This window comes from Prosopis cineraria, unplaced genomic scaffold, assembly GCF_029017545.1.
Source record: "Prosopis cineraria cultivar Desert tree isolate PC_DT_omini unplaced genomic scaffold, ASM2901754v1 PC8, whole genome shotgun sequence".
Taxonomy (NCBI): Eukaryota; Viridiplantae; Streptophyta; class Magnoliopsida; order Fabales; family Fabaceae; genus Prosopis; species Prosopis cineraria.
In genome coordinates, this window is record NW_026555339.1 from 24,917,820 (window position 1) to 24,923,278 (window position 5,459).

The following is a 5,459-nucleotide window of genomic DNA, read 5'->3' on the forward strand; positions in this document are numbered from 1 at the left end:
TCTCCAAGCTCTTGGACTTCTTGTACAACACTAAACAAGGCTTGCTTTATGGCTTTTATTCGGGCTCTTATTATTGGACCTTCAATATGTTGTAAAAGGTCTTTAGGCACATTGGATTGGAAGTATTAGGCTCCTTACTCCTTACCTTGGGCTCCTTTCATGCCACCATACTCATGATTACCATCCTCAAGCTTTGTTGTCATCAACGCCATATCATCTATGCTATGGGGTCCATCATTTCCTCCCAATTGGAAAGGATTCATCCTCAAATTTATAGAATCATATAAAGATGGATTAGTAACATTGAATGTGGCACTGACATTGCCATAAGAGTTACGCAAATCAATTTTGTAAGAATTAACATTAATTCTTTCTAAAACTTGAAAAGGTCCATCTCTTTGGGCTTAAAGTTTGGATTTCTCTTATTAGGAAATCTTTCTTTCCTTAAATGTAACCAAACCCAATCTCTAGGCTCAAAAATCACACATCTCCTGCCTTTATTAGCTTGCTTGGCATATTGCTCATTCTTTTGCTCTGTGTTTGCTTTAACCTTAGCATGTAAGTCCTGCACAAACTCAGCTTTTCTCTTGCGACTAGTGTTAGCACGCTCAAAAAAAGGCAAAGGTAAAATATCAATAGGAGATAATGGATTGAAACCATAAACAATTTCAAATGGAGAATAAGAAGTAGAATAATGAACAGTCCTATTATAAGAAAATTCAATATGAGGTAAATAATTCACCCAATTCTTCAAATTCTTTTGAATTATCGCTCATAACAGTGTATTCATAGTTCTATACTACCTCAGTTTGACTATCAGTTTATGGATGGGCAGTAGTGGAAAAAAGTAACTTAGTCTCTCATTTATGCCATAGGATATGCCAAAAGTGACTAAGAAACTTCACATCCCTGTCACTCACAATAGTCTTAGGTAAACCATGTAAGCGAACAATCTCTTTAAAGAATAAGTCAGCAATGTTAACAGCATCATTAGTCTTAGCACAAGCAATAAAGTGCGCCATCTAGAAGATCTCTCAACAAAAATAAATATGGAATCTTTTCCTACAAAAGATTTAGGCAATCCAATTATAAAATCCATAAAGATATATTCCCAAGGGTGAGAGGGGACGGGCAAAGGAGAGAAAAGCCCATGAGGTTGGACCTTAGATTTTGCCTGTCTACATTTAATGCATTTATCATAAAAAAATATGATATCTTTTTGCATGTGAGGCCAAAAGAAATGATCAAACAAAATAGCCAAAGTTTTCTCTATACCAAAGTGTCCCATCAAACTACTACCATGTGCTTCCTTGGTAAGCAACTCATACATAGAACTAATAGGAATGTATAATTTATTTTTCTTAAAAAGAATCTATCAAATCTAAAGAAATCACTAGATCCATACTTTTCACAAGATTTCTAAATATTTTTAAAATCAGAATCAATTTTATAAAGATCTTTTAGAATCTCAAAGCCAAGTAATTGAGCATGCAAATAGGAAAGTAATGTATACCTTCGAGATGAGGCATCAGCAACAATATTTTCTTTACCTTGCTTATGCTTAATCATATAAGGAAAGGTCTTAATAAATTTCATCCAATGAGCATGTCTTGTGTTCAACTTACCTTGAGACTTGAGAAATTTTAAACTTTCATGATCAGAATGAATGATGAATTCCTTTGGCCACAAATAATGTTGCCATGTTTCTAAGGCCCTCTTTAGAGCATAAAGCTCTTTGTCATAGGTGGAATAATTCAAAGCTGCACCATGAAGCTTTTCACTGAAGTAAGTAATGGGCTAAGAATCTTACATTAAAACAGCACCTATACCAATACCAAAAGCATCACATTGAATTTCAAATGCTTTAGAGAAATTAGGCAAAACAAATAAAGGAGCATTAGTCAATTTATTCTTTAGGGTTTGAAAAGTCCTTTCTTATGTCTCACCCCATATGAAGGTCACATTCTTCTTAATAAGTTCATTAAGAGGGGCAGCAATGCTAGAGAAATCCTTAACAAATCTCCTATAGAAGCTTGCTATGCCATGGAAGCTTCTCACTTCACTTGCATTCTTAGAGGTTAGCTATTCATGGATAGCCTTAACTTTCTCCTAATCCACACGAATTCCCTGTGATTTAATAACAAATCCCAAAAAGATAATAGAGTCCATGCAAAAAAAACACTTTTGAAAATTAGCATATAGCTTATATTCCCTTAAGGTGTCAAACAAAATTTTAAGATGATTCACATGATCAATCAAAGATTTACTATAAATCAGAATATCATCAAAGTAAACCACAACAAACTTACCTATAAACTTTCTAAAAACATAATTCATTAATGCCATAAAAGTACTAGGAGCATTAGTCAAACCAAAAGACATAACTAACCATTTATATAATCCAAATTTAGTTTTAAAGGTAGTTTTCCATTTATCAACCTCTTTCATACGAATTTAATGATAACTACTTCTAAGATCAATTTTAAAAAAGATAGAAGCACCATGCAACTCATCAAGTTGCTTGACAATCAACACACATCCTTCAAGATCCATCTTTTTTTGGCACCAAGATAACAGGGATAGCATAAGGGCTAAGGCTCTCACACACAAAGCCTTTCATCATCAATTCCTATACATGGCGCTGGATCTTCTTAGTCTCTTCAGGGTTAGCCCTATAAGCAGGCTTGTTTGGAATAGCAACTCCGTGTAAGAAATCTATCATATGCTCAATTCCTCTCAAGGGAGGAAGCCCATCAGGAATCTTATTAGGGAATAAATCTATATAGTCCTGCAACAAAGAGACAACACTATAAGGCAAAGTAAGGTCAAGAGTATCAATAGAAAAATAAATATTCTTAGGAATTACAATAAGAGCTCGCTCACTCATCAAAGCCTCTTGAATCTCACTTTTCCCACACAATAGTATTTTCTTTTCACTATTTTCTTTCACTCCTACCATTCTATTTTTCTCTTTTCTCACCTTCTCACCACTCTTTTTCCTCTCTTTTGATTGATTTTCAAGTGAAGTGATACTCTCTTTCTTTTCTCTCTCACTCATGCCACAATCAAGGAGATCTCTCCTTTCCTTGTAATCTTGAGCAATCTTCAGTTGATCATTATAGGCTTGGATGGGTTTAAGAGGATTTAATACAACAGTCTTGCCTTTAAAAGGCACCTTGTAACAATTTCTGAAACCATCATGAGTAGCCTTTCTATCAAACTGCCAAGGCCTACCTAATAATAAGTTTTCAGCAAGCATAGGGGCTACATCACATAATACATCACAAGTATAAACCTCAACAGAAAAAGTAATCAACACTTGCTTAGAAACCCTAATTTCAGTATAATTATTTAACCATTGCAATTTGTAGGGCTTAGAGTGTGGAATTAAAGGTAGAGATAATTTATCTACAAGTAAAGTGCTAGCTACATTAGTGCAACTACCACTATCAATTACCATACTATACACTTTCTCTTTGATGAAGCATCTAGTGTGAAAAATATGCTCACCTTGCTCATGTTTATCATCCTCCTTTAGTTGAATATTGAGAGCTCTTCTTGCCACCAAGATAGAGTCAACTACACCATTGCATTCAAGCTCATCATTTGATTCATGGGAGGTAGAATCATCGTCAACATTATTAGCATCACTTTCATTCACACTATCATAGCCACCATCATCTCTCAGATCATAGCTCTTTTATTGCTACAATCTCTAGCCATGTGGCCCATACCATAGTATTTGAAATACTTAAGAGGAGAAGTGTTAGATGAATAAGAAGAAGGTTTAGGGTTAGAAGTTTTACACTCATACTTGATCTTCATTTCTTCCTTAGCCTTAAATGTATCTTTGGCCTTGGAATCCTTCTATTTGGATGCTGCCTTAGAGTCTTTCCAAGAGGACTTAGAATATTTATTCTTATTTCTTTTCTCCAACTTTATAGCTTTGTGTATGAGCTCTTCCATGTCCATAAAAGTGTACAAGTCAAGCTTATTTCTCAACGCTGACCTCAAGCCATTTATAATTCTTGACATTGCTTCACATTCATCTTCTTAAATGTTTGCATGAAACTTCAAGATATTCAACTCATGCACATACTCTTCCACAGTCATAGATCCTTGAGAAAACATTGTCAATTTTCTATTCATCTCTGTGTAGTAGTAGTTAGGGACATAAGCCTTTTTCAAGTATCTTTTAAGCTTCTCCCACATTTTAATAAGCTTTTCCCCAAGTTAGCTTCTTTTGTACTGTAAATCTTGCCACCAATAAATAGCGTAGTCAGTGAAATTCAAAGAAGCAGTTTTTACCTTCTTTGACTCAAACAAATAAAGAGTCATGAAGATTTGGTCCATCTTCATTTCCTGATCAAGGTATTTTTCTAGATTGTTTCTACCCTTGAATGAAGGATACTTTACTTTCTAGTCCGGTAAGTCAACATCATGCTTTGAGGATTTCTTTCCCTTAGGAAAAGGGGGCTCTTCATATTCCTCATCATCGCTGGAGGTCTCATGCTTCTTTCCTTTAGAAGAGGAAGTCTCCAGTTCATCTTTATCCTCCTTATGGAACCTATGATCAAGTTCCAAGCGAAACTGCTACAACTATGTTTTAATAAGTTCTAAAACAGAGTTTATATTAACACTAGGGGATTCATCCTTGTTACTCATGTTCATAGAAGCATTAGAAACCATATAAGATAAAAAAGGATTCTCACACACACAGACTCACATGTTTACTCTCAAGAGAAATAAAATTACTCGTATTTTACAAAAAAATAATGGCTTTTTTTTTAATGATGAAAAACACTTTTGCCTTTTACCACTTACTAAGCTTGTAGATGGAATCCAATGGTGAAACTAAACACAAATTAAGAAACTAAGAAACAACCAAGTGAATATCTTTTAAATTAAGGAAATTAGAAAACAAGCACAAGATGAAAAGAGGATATTTTTACAGTTTTTTTGTAATTTTGAAACAAATAGGAAAGCAAAATTTTCAAATAAAATTAAGCTTGCAAAAGGAAAAACCACATATAACAAACAAAAAGAGGAAAGAAAAAAATAAAAGTCAAAGAGTTAAATACTCAAAGACAAAAATAGGAAGCTAAATAGAATAGGAGAGTAGTACAAATAGCAAAATAGGAGAGTAGATAATTTGAAAAATGCTACCAAAAATTAAAAATAAGAAAGTGACTAAAGTAGAAGACTTTCTTACCACCAAAGTTGACTTTTCTCTTTAGGCAACCTCTTAGTGACTTGAGTTTAATAATAGCTTTTTTTACAGTCATAACTCACAACAATATATATATTTTTTTGTAATTTTTTTAAATTTTTAGATTTTTTTAAACATACTAACACTTTCTTTTGGCCTTTTTTTACACGAATTTCTAGGTATTTTTTTCTCTTTTTAAGAAGGCTAATAAAATGAAAACTCACATAAAATGAAAAAGTCACAAAGATTA